This window comes from Photinus pyralis, unplaced genomic scaffold, assembly GCF_008802855.1.
Source record: "Photinus pyralis isolate 1611_PpyrPB1 unplaced genomic scaffold, Ppyr1.3 Ppyr1.4_LG10, whole genome shotgun sequence".
NCBI lineage: Eukaryota > Metazoa > Arthropoda > Insecta > Coleoptera > Lampyridae > Photinus > Photinus pyralis.
This window is the reverse complement of record NW_022170250.1, coordinates 9,822,812-9,836,397: the sequence shown is the minus strand read 5'-3', so window position 1 is coordinate 9,836,397 and position 13,586 is coordinate 9,822,812.

Sequence of the window (13,586 nt, the reverse complement as noted above, 5' to 3'; positions counted from 1 at the left end):
TTTATTTTATTTATTTTATTTATTTTATTTATTTTATTTATTTTATTTATTTTATTTATTTTATTTATTTTATTTATTTTATTTATTTTATTTATTTTATTTATTTTATTTATTTTAATTTTACTGAGGGAAGGGACACTCGCCGGGTGGCGTCACCCCGAGCTGGTCCAGAACTGTCCTGGACGTCGGACACTCCGGTTGGCGATTGGGGTTAAATGAGTCGTTGGAATCTGAAGGAATCGCTCAACGAGCGTCGATATATGCCTCTCATTGACCTCCTGAGCACACCTGCAGCTCAAGCTCTCAACGAACTCTTTTTGTTAGCAGTGATTTTTCGTATTGGGCCTGTACTTGGGTGAATACCTCACTTTAAAAATGTTAAAATGTTCAAATGCTGAAATGTTCAAATGCTGAAATGCTGAAATGCTGAAATGTTCAAATGCTGAAATGTGTTGAAATGAAATGTTGAAATGTTGAAATCTTGAAATGAAATTTTGCTCAAACCTTCAAAACCTGTTTGGATCTTTGGGACCTTTGAAACCTCCCCAATTAGTAGAATGTGCATAATCTCATTTACCTCTTGAATTTTGGGAGACTTTGAAATCTCTAAAGCTCTTAAAATTTTGGGGTTTCGGGAATACTTGAAATGGTAAAATACCTTATAGTCCTACAGTCGCAGAATCCTTGTAATCCGTGCGCTCCCTAAACATTTTGGGTCACCTGGAATACTTTTCATCTTTTGGAGAATCCAGGGGAGAATCTTAGAATTTTTAGTACTTGTAAAGTTTTTGAAAATTTTGAGTCCTTGTAATTTTTGGAATGCTTATAATTTCTTATATCCTTCGAATCATGAGAATTCTTAGAATCCCTGGAATCCTCGCAGCCCTAAATAATCTTTAAGTCTTTAAAGTCTTTGGAGTATTTGGGAATATTTGGAATCATTGAAATATTTCGAATATTTGGAATATATGGAATATTTTGAATGTTTGGAATTTCAGGAATATTTCGAATGTTTGGAATATCTTAAATATCTGAAATATGTGGAATATTTGGAATATTTCAAATATTTGGAACATTTGGAATATTGGGAATATTTGGAAATTAGAATGGAATATTTGGAATATTTTGAATGTTTGGAAAATGTGGAGTATTTGGAATATTTGGAGCATTTGTAACATTTGGAATATTTGGAATATTTGGAACAAATGGAATATTTGGAATATTTGGAATAAATGGAATATTTGGAATAAATGGGATATTTCGAATATTTCGAATATTTGAAATATTTGGAATATTTTGAATATTTAAAATATTGGAAATATTTGGAATGGACTATTTGGATGGACTATTTGAAAAATTTTGAAGATTTGGAATATGTGGAGTATTTGGAATATTTGGAGCATTTGTAATATTTGGAACATTTGGAATATTTGAAATATTGGGAACATTTGGAATATTTAGAATATTTGGAATATTGGGAATATTAGGAATATGTGAAGTATTTGGAATATGTGGAGCATTTGTAACATTTGGAACATTTGGAATATTTAGAAAATGTGGAATATTAGGAGTATTTGGAATGTTTGGAATATTATGAATATTTGGAATATTTGGAATACATATTTGGAATATTTCGAATATTTGGGATATTTGAAATGGAATATTTGGAATATTTTGAATATTTGGAATATGTGGAATGTTTGGAATATTTGGAGCATTTGTAATATTTAGAATATTTGGAATGTTTGGAATATTTGGAATAGTAGGAATATTGCGAATATTTGGAATATTTTGAAAACGACGGCTCATCAAAGATCTCCAATGTGAGCTATTGAAAAGCAGCCCAACGTCAGATCGATAACTTCCTGCCTACGCGCTATCATGAAGGTGGCAAACTGCTCCTGATTTAAAACATTCAAATCAGTTCTTTGGAAGTACTCCAGAATGTGTCGCCCCTCGATTTCTTACCCGTGCTGCTCCACGCAACAAATTCGACAGCACTCTTATCAACCCCGCCCTATGGAAGAACATCCTCCATAAGCTCGTGCTTAAAACAGGAGTTTCCCTCTGAATGCGCTTCAAGATGGCGACCGTGTCATCTGGGAGCCGGTATAGCACAGCGATCTCCTTATGGTTACCCTAGGGACGTGCCATTCCAGGGCCTAATAGGAGGGACGGTCCTCTCCAACCAGTTCAAGGTCCGCTGGTCCTCGCATTCGGCCACAATGGCACCCTGCAGATTCCAGTTGAACTTTGCCGGGCGAGTAAAGGCCCCCCCCCCTCCATTTCGTTCACAACTGCAAAATCTAATCGTAATGCATCTCGATTGAGGCTTAGCGATGTCCACCCTGAGCCTTGAGCCCTCAAATAAGGCCCTGCGTTGGAACCGTCCCCTCTTTCGAGGAGCCTGCCCCGCTACCGAGCCCATTTTAAGCGATGTATGGTACTAGAGGGTAGATCGCACCTTTACACTAAATACTGGAGAAGAGAAAGAGTTCTGTTTCTTGTATTTGAATTGTTGTGTACTCCTTTTATTATAATGTTTTCCCTTTTGAAGTTTTCAGATACACTTGATGAATTTTTTTGTATTTTTATTTTATTTTAACATTTTTTAAAATAGCCTGGATTTTACTTATTTTTGAAACTTTTCGAATAGATCAAATTTCTCATGCGTCTTTGCTCGTCAAAATTTTTAACTGTTTTTTGAATTTGTGTGTAGTATGTTTTTGGAGTTTTTTAATTATCACCTATACCTTTTTCATTCCTTCCGAATTTTTCGGAATTTTATTTTTTATAAAAATTTTCGATTTTCCAAATTTTTTTGTTTTTGACCATTTTCTGAAATACTAAATTTTGAAAAAAAAAAATACAAAAACCCGCTCAAAACAGATTGATGGTAATTATGATTTTTTTAAATTACAATCTGATTTTTTAGAAATTTATTTTATTTTCTGAATTTTTGAAGTAGTTCATAATTTAATTTCTAATTCTTTGATTTTAGTTATTATCTTTTCTAAATTTTTTTTAATTTAAATCTCTAGAGCTTTTGACATATTTGGAATTTTGGTAATCTTTGGCACCTTAACGAGCTTTGAAATTGTTTGTTTAAGCCTTTTAGCTTTGAGTCTGCCATCTCAAATAGGTATACCATACCATTGGGTCCGTTAACTTGGCCCCCCCCACTGAGAGATTTGATAGTCGTATTATTTTAAAATGAATGCGCTCGTTATGCGCTCATATGCGCCACCGATAATAACTCTTGCGCCATTATCGTTCTTTAGAAATCCGAAAAAAACATTTGGGGGGGGGCCAAGTGAACGTAGCCCCCCCAGTACGTATTTTGTCCCTTGTAACTAGGTCACCTGATACATTTGGTTATGCGCTCAATTGCGCCACTTGAATTAACGCTAGCGCCATTACGGTTAAGCCGTGACAAATTTCCAAAAAGTGGGGGGGCCAACTTAACGTTTTTAAAGGTTACTTTTTTTTAACATCTTTTCATACGAAATTGTACTCTCAGGTATGCGCTGAAATGCGCCGTAAAAAGATATCTTTGCACCATTATTGTTTTTTGGTTATCCTTAAATATATTTGGGGGGGGGGCCAAGTGAACGGAATCCCCCATAACGCATTTTACTACCGGTATTTGTGCCACTTGATACATCTGGTTATGAGCTCAATTGCGCCACTTGAATTAAAGCTAGCGCCATTACGGTTAAGCCATAAAAATTTTAAAAATAGGGGAGGGGGGGGCTAACTTAACGTTTTCAAAAGTTACGTTTTTTAACATGTTTTTTCTACTACATCGTACCTTTCATCATGCGCTAAAATGCGCCGTAAACAAAAAATCTTGGCGCCATTATAGTGTTTCAGAAACACTATACAGGGTGTTTTTTGGGAGCTTTAGTTAAACGATTCTGAGAAAGTAAAATAGGTAGGTTTTTAAAAATTTGTATTTAGGAGTTACTCCGAAGGCCGAATCGATGTAAAATATTTTCAAAATGGACCCACTTCCGGAAATAACTTTGAAAAAGTTAGACCCTCCACTTTTTAAAAATTTGTCACGGCTTAACCGTAATGGCGCTAGCTTTAATTCAAGTGGCGCAATTGAGCGCATAACCAAATGTATCAGGTGACTTAGTTACAAGGGACAAAATACGTACGGGGGGGGGCTACGTTCACTTGGCCCCCCCCAAATGTATTTTCGGATTTCTAAAAAACGATAATGGCGCAAGAGTTATTATCGGTGGCGCATAGGAGCGCATAACGAGCGCATTCATTTCAAAATAATACGACTATGAAATCTCTCAGTGGGGGGGCCAAGTTAACGGACCCTATACCATTTCTTTTATTTAAATTTTGAAATATTTGTAATTTTTTAATTTTGAAAATTTGAATTTTTGAAATTTTAAAATTTGGACCTTTTGAAACTTTGATCTGAAATTTTCTAATTTTGAAATTTTAACTTTTGAAGTTTGAGTTTTTAAAATTTCAAAAATCCAAACTTTCAAAATTAAACAATCTCAAACATTTCAAAATTTAAACACATAAAGCGCTTAAAAAATTGTAGTTTGTACACCGTAAGTAAGTACAAAATAGGGGATGAGTGGAATATCAAACAAGCAAATTGTTTCTTGCGAATGTTGCGGACATTTTGGTACCAGAAAACCATCTGTCTGTTGGTCCTTTTCCCTTGCGTAAGCCTTAAATGATATTCAATTCGAACATGAAGCGCAATTTCGAATAGGAAAACTTTCCCCAGTCCGAGGAGTTTGCGAATCGTTTCGATCTCGGCAACCGGAAAACCGAAAAACCGGAAGGGTTGCGCGCGTTTCGTCCGTCGGTCACGCACGAACGCACAAATAAACGTCGACTTTTATTAATAATTCGCGCGGAAAGGAAATTAATTATTGAAATTTTTCGCCTCGTTGGTCGGTCGGTCGGGGAAAACGGTGGGGGAGAAAATGCCGTGGCAACGCCGCCGCCGTCGCCGTCGCCGCCGCCGCTGCTACTGCTGCTGCTGGAATGTCGCGTTTCAGGAAAAAGAGGCTCAGTTGTGTTTACGCCGAGGCGGAATGCAGTCGGCCTTAAGAACGTATTGCTGCTGTCTGTAGTCTTTCCACCTGCGAGCGACGCAATTAAAGGAAATGGAAAACGAAACGTAAGTCAAGCTTGCGGTGTGTGTTTGCTTTAATTCACCGGCGTCGCGGCGGAATCCGCGCGTTTCGTGGCGTCTATCGATTGTGCGGAAATGGCGCTATTCCTCCGGCGCCCGCTCTTTTTTTTTCTTTTCTCGCCCCTAAGGCGCAATTTTTCCGTTCGTTTACAACCTTTCTAAACACACTCACTTTGCGTTCAATGCCTTAACCTTGTCGTCCTTGTCGTAGTAATTCCTTAATTAACGGGGTCAGGAAAAAGGTCAATGCTGTTGCATTTAGTTGCAACTGTTGCATTTAGGCGAAGGTGCGATTTAAATCGCCGCCGGACGCGTGCAGCTGAAACGCCACCCCCTCGACTCGCGAGCGCGCGGTTTATGTATTGATTAATTAGTATTTACCTACCTGTGCGGAATGTTTACCTAATGCAATTAATTATCGGGAATGCAATACAAGCACGACGGCGTGTTTATATTGTTGACCGTTAAGGTTGAATTATTCACTTAAACAATGCCCGATGCGATAGATGCCGCGCGGAGGGGTGTGAAACTGCCAATTTACGCTCGTTGACGTTTCCGTCAATATTTAGCTCGAGATATGCGATCAAATTTGGACGCAAACTCTTTAATGAACTCAAATTCTTTGGGGTCACTGGCACAATATGCCCCGGTTTTGGGGGGAGGGGGTGGCACTTTTTACAAATTAATGCTGTAAGGCGAGTTCGACGTAAACGACAACTGCATTCCTCCAGACCGGAACCGCTTACGATTTAAAATTGACGCAATCAAATTTTCTGATCGGTCAAAAAGCTACCCCCAAAACCGGGGCCTAATGTGCCAGTGACCCCAAAGAATTTGAGTCAATTAAAGAGGCAATTTTACATGATTTTGGTAGCTACCATTGAAGATAAAGGTCCGGTACTGTGATTTAAAACTGTGCTTCCTACCTCTTGCATTTAGTAGGCAACTTCCCTATTTTTTTCCTTTGGACTTTTCCGGTCCTTCGGACGCCTAATCCAATTTGAATCAATTTCTTCAATTTTACACGGCTCTACGAATTCCCCCGGTTCCTCGAATTCCTCAGATCCATCAAATTTTTCCTTTCAAGTTTGTCGGATTCCTCACGTTCCTCAGATTCTTCGGATTCTTCCGATGTTAGAGATTCTTCACGTTCCTCAAATTCTTTAAACGCTTTGAGCTGTTGAATCCCAATATTTTTTGAATGTTGGGCCTGACCCTAAGATTTTTTCTGGATTTTGGCAGATACTCTTCAAACTTGTATTTTTTAATTCTACCGATTCTTCAGATTCTTCTAGCGGTTCTCCTCATCTTCTAAATTTTTCGGATCCAAAAGATGCTTCATCGATTCTTTCGATTCTACAGTTACTTTAAATTCTCGCGATTTCTTCAATTCATGTGGCAAATTTCAGCTTTTCCAATTTTAGGGATTCTTGTGATTCTTTGGACTTTTTCCTTTCTTCCATTTGTTCAGAAGATTGCTCACAAGTAACCCCAGGTTATGCAATAACGCCCCAGGATGCGAGACGGCGCTCTCGTCCTATTTGCTCGAGTGCATGGTGCATTCGGAAACCAACCTAGTTCATGACTATGAAAATTGGAGATTTTGAGTTCGGCACAAAATAGGCCCCGTTCTTAGTATTTATTATCTCTCTCTTTTCTGGGTCCTCAACAGGCTTGCCCCCATTAACCGACAGACCCGCATAATGCTTTTTATAGATTCCCCATATAAACGGATCATTCTTGAAACTGCAGCTCGAAGGCACGATAGTAGTCGGATTTGTGCCGAACTCACCTTCGGTTCGCTCGGCATTAAATGGTTTGCTGCTTATTTAACTAAAAACAGGAAGTGATGGTATTTCCGATCGAACCTTGGGCGAGTTCGGCACACAATAGGCCTTCTTATTGAAACCGAAGCTCGACGACACGATAGTATCATGATTTGTGCCGAATTGATCTTCGGTTCGCTCGGCATTAAATGGTTTGGTGCTTATTTAACTAAAAACAAGAAGTGATGGTATTTGCAATCGAACCTTGGGCGAGTTCGGCACAAAATAAGCCTCGTTCTTGAAACCGAAGCTCAACGGCATGATAGTAGTCTGATTTGTGCCGAACTCACCTTCGGCTCGCTCGGCATTAAATGGTTTGGTGCTTTTTTAGCTCCAAACAACCAATTGCGGCATTCGGCACAAAATAGGCCTTGTTATTGAAACCGAAGCTCGACGACCCGATAGTATCATGATTTGTGCCGAACTGATCTTCGGTTCGCTCGGCATTGATGGCTTGGTTCTTATTTAACTAAAAACAAGAAGTGACGGTATTTGCGATCGAACCTTGGGCGAGTTCGGCACAAAATAAGTCTCGTTCTTGAAACCGAAGCTCAACGGCATGATAGTAGTCTGATTTGTGCCGAACTCACCTACGGCTCGCTCGGCATTAAATGGTTTGATGCTTATTTAGCTCCAAACAACCAATTGCGGCATTGTCGAGCGAGCCGTGGGCGAGTTCGGCACAAAATAGGCCCGTTCTTGAAAATGTTCGCGGACTTGGTTTGGGTACGTACCCACCCGCTGACTAATAAAAGGAAGGAAATTAGTATCAAATTCGCCCCTCGAAGAGCAGGACTATACCAAATCCTCCAGGATCACCTCCAGATAGTAGAAGACCTAGACTTTCCAGGAACTTCTCTTGGAACGTACCACACCTCAAAATGAATCAGGGGACCAAATAGCAGGAACATACCATCCTCTCATCATCTGAACTGGGACCGGGACGTTCTCTTGTTTAGTAGGGGGAGACTGTTACGGCCACACTCCAGAAGGGTGTAGCGTGACAATGTTTTTTTATTTTTCCCGGTGTGGGACACCCTGTACGTCATTGTACATTCTCTTTCCCCCTCTCACTCTCTTATGGCCTTATTGTCTATTTCAGAATGACAACATTTTCTTAGTTAATTAATCTTCCTCAACTGTCTGGTCGTACTGCTCTATCCTTTTTTGTCTTCATATACTCTCTCCTAGCCTTCCTTATCTTTTCCTGCACCTTCTTTTCCTCAATATTGTCTTCCTCTTACCCACTCCCGTCCCCTAACATCTTAAAATGATCTTTCTTGCTCTACCTTTATTGTCCCTTTCCGATTTCTATTGCTCTCTCTTGCCCATTCCTGTTCTTCTATGCAATCTTCTAACCTCTCCAGCGGTCTTCTGTCTCTTCTTCTTCTTGTGTGCGTTTTCTAGACCCTTTTGCCTTCCCCTGCCATTTCCCTTACCCTCTATTGCCATTTTTCTGTCCTCTTTCGTCTTCTCCTGCTCTCTGCATCAGTCCCGCTCTTGTTCTCTCACTTTTCTCATGTCTTTTTTTAACGTCTCCTGTCTCCGTCGTCTGCTGCCCATTCCTCTCTAGCTTTCTCCTGACCTCTCCAGCACTCCCTATTACTCCTTCCGTATCCTACAATCCTGCCCTCCTCCCTGCTCCGTTCTCTCACCAACTTTCTTTAATCGTGCCCTGTCGTGTTCCCCATCCCCCGTTTTCTATTACCCTCTACTGCTCTCTGTTAGCCCCTCTTAATATTTTGTATCTCCGTAATTGTTACTTAGTGCTAAAAACTAATATATGCGTCATGTGGGCCTTTTGAGTCAGCTAAAAGAGTTATCGGAGTTTTTTTTATTGGAACACCCTGTATATTTTAATCTAAAATGCACATGACATTTCCTTTTTATTAAGCACTACGGATGGTACCTACTAAACAAAAATTCAAATACTTCATTACAAATATTAAAAACATGAATTAAATACTAATCAATAATTTAAAAATTTAAAAAAAGGTTCGAATAAAAAAGATTTTTGAATTTTTAAACTTTTTTATAACTTTTTGTAATCTAGAACGATAGCAAAAATACAAAATTCATCACACTAGTAATGATATTTAAAAAATTGCAATGATTCAAAACAATTCAAGAAATATTCAAAAGTATTTAAAGAATGATTTTAAAAAGTTCAAAAATACTTTAAAAATGGATTAAACAACTTTTTTATCTTTGTTTAATCTTTTTGTTTCAAGGTTCAAGAAAATGTGTGAGAATCTCTAAGAGGTTCTTTTGGAAGTTTTATCTGATTTTTTAAAAAATTCTAAGGGGAAATCTGATCTAATAGAACTTCAATGTGGGTCTTATTAGCTACTATCAAAGAATGACTTTCAAAATAATTAACATGAATAGCGATTTTGAAGAGCCTTTTCTACGGATTTTTGAAAGTCTGTGCCTTTATTAGTCCTTAAGAGCGTTCACAAGGCTAATCAAAGGTCTTCATAGCGTTCTTTTACAACCTATGGGGGTTTAGTAAGTGCATTTGAGGGTATTCAAAGTTATTTTTTCCCTTCTGAATCGTTCCAAAATTCATCACATTCCACTTCAATTCATCATTTTTGTAAATGGAAATGGAATATTCGATTCAAAAAATTCAAAAAAGATTCGAAAATATTAAAAAAATTAAAAAATTAAAAGAAGGTAAAAAACAGTTTAAAAAGATTTTTGAATTTTTAAATTTTTTATATCTTTTTGGAATCGAAAACGATAAAACGATTAAATTTCCTTTTCAAAAATATATCACACTAGGGATGATATTCAAAAAAATTCAAGCGATTCAAAAAAAGATACAAAATTATTTAACAAAGAATTAAAAATTTTAAAAAAGGTTCAAATGATTAAAAAAGTACAAAAATTTTAAAAAGATTTTTGAATATTTAAACTTTTTTGAAATCTAAAACGGTAGCATATTAAATTACTTTTTCAAAATTCACATTAGGAATGAGATCCAAAGAAATTCAAAAATATTTTTAAAAAAGGATAAAAAAATTTAAAGGTTTAAATGAGAAAAAAAATACAAGAATGTTAAAAAGCGAGTTTTTTTTCCTGTGTCTTAAGCAAGCAAAGATTTCAAAATTTTGATTGCACCATCCCAAGTTTAACCCAAAAGAGCACATGGCGCCTATATTCCTTTTTTGAGAGCACCAACAATTAGCCAGATACCGTATAATAATTGTTCCTCCCTCTCACTCTCTTAGCTGTTCAATCTTTAAAATTTGAAAGTATTCGCTTCCTTAGGAGATACGAGGGGAAATTAAAAACTTGTCTATTTCAGGATTTTCTTTATTAATAGCGATACGGAGAAATGCTTATTACAAACGTTTCTTTATAATGATTGTTGAATAATCTGCCGTTTTCAAAATAAGTGTGCGGGGTCATCTAAAAAAGTTATTAGATTTTTTAATGGAACACCCTGTATATTTTAATCTAAAAAGGTGGCATATTAAATTCCCTTTTCAGAAATATAGGGATGATAAAAAATTAAATAAGGTTCAAATTTCTTTTACTTTTTTGAATCTCCGAGCCAATATTGAATTATGTTAAATTGTTTAAGTGTTATATTTTTGAAAAGAGAATTTAATATTAAATCTAATACTTTAAGAGAACATTTAAAGATAGTTGAAGACAAATATAACGAAATGTTAGAGAATTTCAAGAATGTAATTCAATGGATTTATTCCAAAATTACAAGCGAATTAAAAAAATAATGTTAAGAAACTTCAGGAGATCATGACAGTTTTAAAAAAGTAAAAAAAAATAACTTCAATAGTATCTTATATCAATTAAATTTAAAAAATGGGTACCATTGATTAAAAAAATACATACATCGCACTAATTATATTACAAAAAATTGAAGTGATTCAAAAAAGATTCACAAATAAAAAAACAATTAAACAATTTAAAGAAGGTTCAAATAATTAAAAAATACATACAACTATTGTATATCTTTTTGTAATCTAAAACGATAGCATATTAAATTATGTTTTCAAAAATATATCACACTGGGGATGTTTGGAAAAGAAAATGAGACACCCTGTGCATAATCTTCCTATCACTCTCTAACCTTCTCAATCTATTTCTTACTCCCCACTTCTCTCCTTTGATATCCTACCCCTCTTCTGTTATCTCTTGCCTTCTCTTACTCTTATCTGCTCGTCCTTTTCAGACCATATCCCAAGCACACCCATCCTCATCTGTCGTCTCCCGACCTCGCTTTATCTCTCTTCCCTGTTGGAAATTCTGTTAAAAATATCTCGTCTGAAACTTTCAATAGCGATATCCCGCATTTTCTACCTTGAGTGGGCAAGCAGAAGCCTTTTAATTGTTACTTAACGGTTGCGCTTGTCCCCCGGGAGATTAGCCGAGTACAGTTCCATGTCAGGTTCTCAATAACGAACTAAATGGACAAATTTCATTTCATAATCGCCTCAACCTTCAAATGCTTTCAAGATGTAAGTCTCACGATCTTTGATATTACTAAGTGCATGGTATTATTAAATTCGTTAGCCTTCAGAAAGAATTATTGTCATTTTCGAAGTGACGCGTACGACGGAATCCAAATTTCATTTGTCACGATCCACTTCGGTCGCCTTGAGAAAAAAATCGTTAAGGTCGCCATGGTGACGACGAGAATGATATGATACCTTCGACTTCATCCCGGTAATTGGTAATTATAGGGCCCGACATTGTTCCTCTTCTCCTCTTTCGTTCGCCAGCCAAATAAACTGAACCGGAAAGGCCAAAGTGTCAACACTGACACCGACGATGGCGCGAAACGTAGACGCCTGGAAATTAGGTTAGATTTCCATGCACGGCGACTACCCGGTCGAGGTGTTCAACAATCGATAGTGCATGTCTGCAAATGTTTGCTTAAGCGATTGCGATCTATTAGCGTCGGAGATTGAGCGTCGGGTTCGAGTGAAAAATGGCGCGACGCGCCCTTTTAGTACGGACGTATTTGTAATTGCTCACGATTTAATTGGATTCGAGTTCATTTCGGTCTCGGGACAGTTCACAACTAATGGTTTAGTAATAAGAGCTCTTTCGTTACAATGACACAATTTAAAACCGAAGCGGGCAACTATCGAGAGAATTTGAAAATGGGACGCCTATCTCCATCCATTAGTTTCAAGCGTCCGTGACAAACGGCGTTAAGTGCTCTACCTTCAAGGTTGAACATCTTCTATTTATTGATTGATGTATCCTTATACGGAGTTTGAGCAGACCCGATATCTCCAAAGAAGGAAATTTGTGGGGGTTCAAAAGAGTAAGAGCCAAGCAGGAGAGGTTAATAGTAGAAGGCGGCAAAGAGCTGAAGATCGTCAATAGCAAAGGAGCACTATATTGGGCAGGACAAAGTGCAATATAGGAAAAGATAGGATAAGGGAGAACATGTCAGTGTTGCGAATGTTCCATAGCGACATCGGGGCGCCGTAGGTCGCCATCAAGGCGCGATCTAATCGATATAGGATTGCGCACCATGATCCATAATGAATGTAATCGCTTAAAGGCATTATGCGGGTCACTCTGTAATGGGGCGCAAGCCTGTTGAGGGCCCAGAACAAGAGGGGGATAATAAATAAATAAATAAAGTAACGTGATCACCTTCTGCAGCTAACCTAATTATGTCGAAATTTTAATAATCTTATTCATAATGCACTATTCCATTGGAAAAATGAGTTCACCAACTGAAGTTCCGTCTTCAAGATCCAGAGGTTCCTGCGTGCTGGAAAAATTACCCTAGGACCATATCGGCGCTCTTTGGTAATTACAGCTCCTTTACAAGACAAAAAGAAAAACTCCAACAGTGTTGACAATCGAAAAAATGCGGCCCGCAACAGATTAACTCCCGTTCATTCATGCAACGATCAGTTCGTACTCGCAAAAGAGTTTATAAATAGATACTCGGTGTTTCGGAAAGCTGTTAATATCCCGATTCGCAGAACACATGTCAACCTGTATCGTTTTTATGATGCACAACAGAATTTTTTCCGTCATCCTCCTTTGCTTAACCGCCGTTTTGTTAACCAATCAATTTCTACTTGTAACTCGAGCGTTTGTTTCACAACTGAATTGTTGGCCACTCGTCTGCTAATTATTTACTGTTTTAAGCCATCTTCGCTCTTGTTGCCATTAAAATGGCGCAGGCGAGATGTACGCCTTCTCAGTCGCTAACCCTCTTTTTCTTTTTGGTTCGCTATTTATGCTAAGACCAAAAGGGAACCAACGAAATCTCCGTGACCAGCGTCCCCTCTAAACCAATAGCAGACCAGCATTTACGTTATTTGGGCTCTGGAAATGGGAAAAACCCACGCACGTTTATCGCCAACAAGCTGATCAGGGGTAAAGAACGAAAGCTTTGAGGAGAAGGACGTGATTGAGTCGTGAAGAAGGGTAAAGAAGAAAGGAAGTCGCAATGAAAAATGTGAAAGATGAATAAAGGTAACATGAAAGTGGTTTGAAGGAGGAAAAGGGACGAAGAAAATACTTGAATGGTGGAGAAGTAAAACAACAAGGAAATTTGAAGGAAGAGAAGGGATTAAATGTAA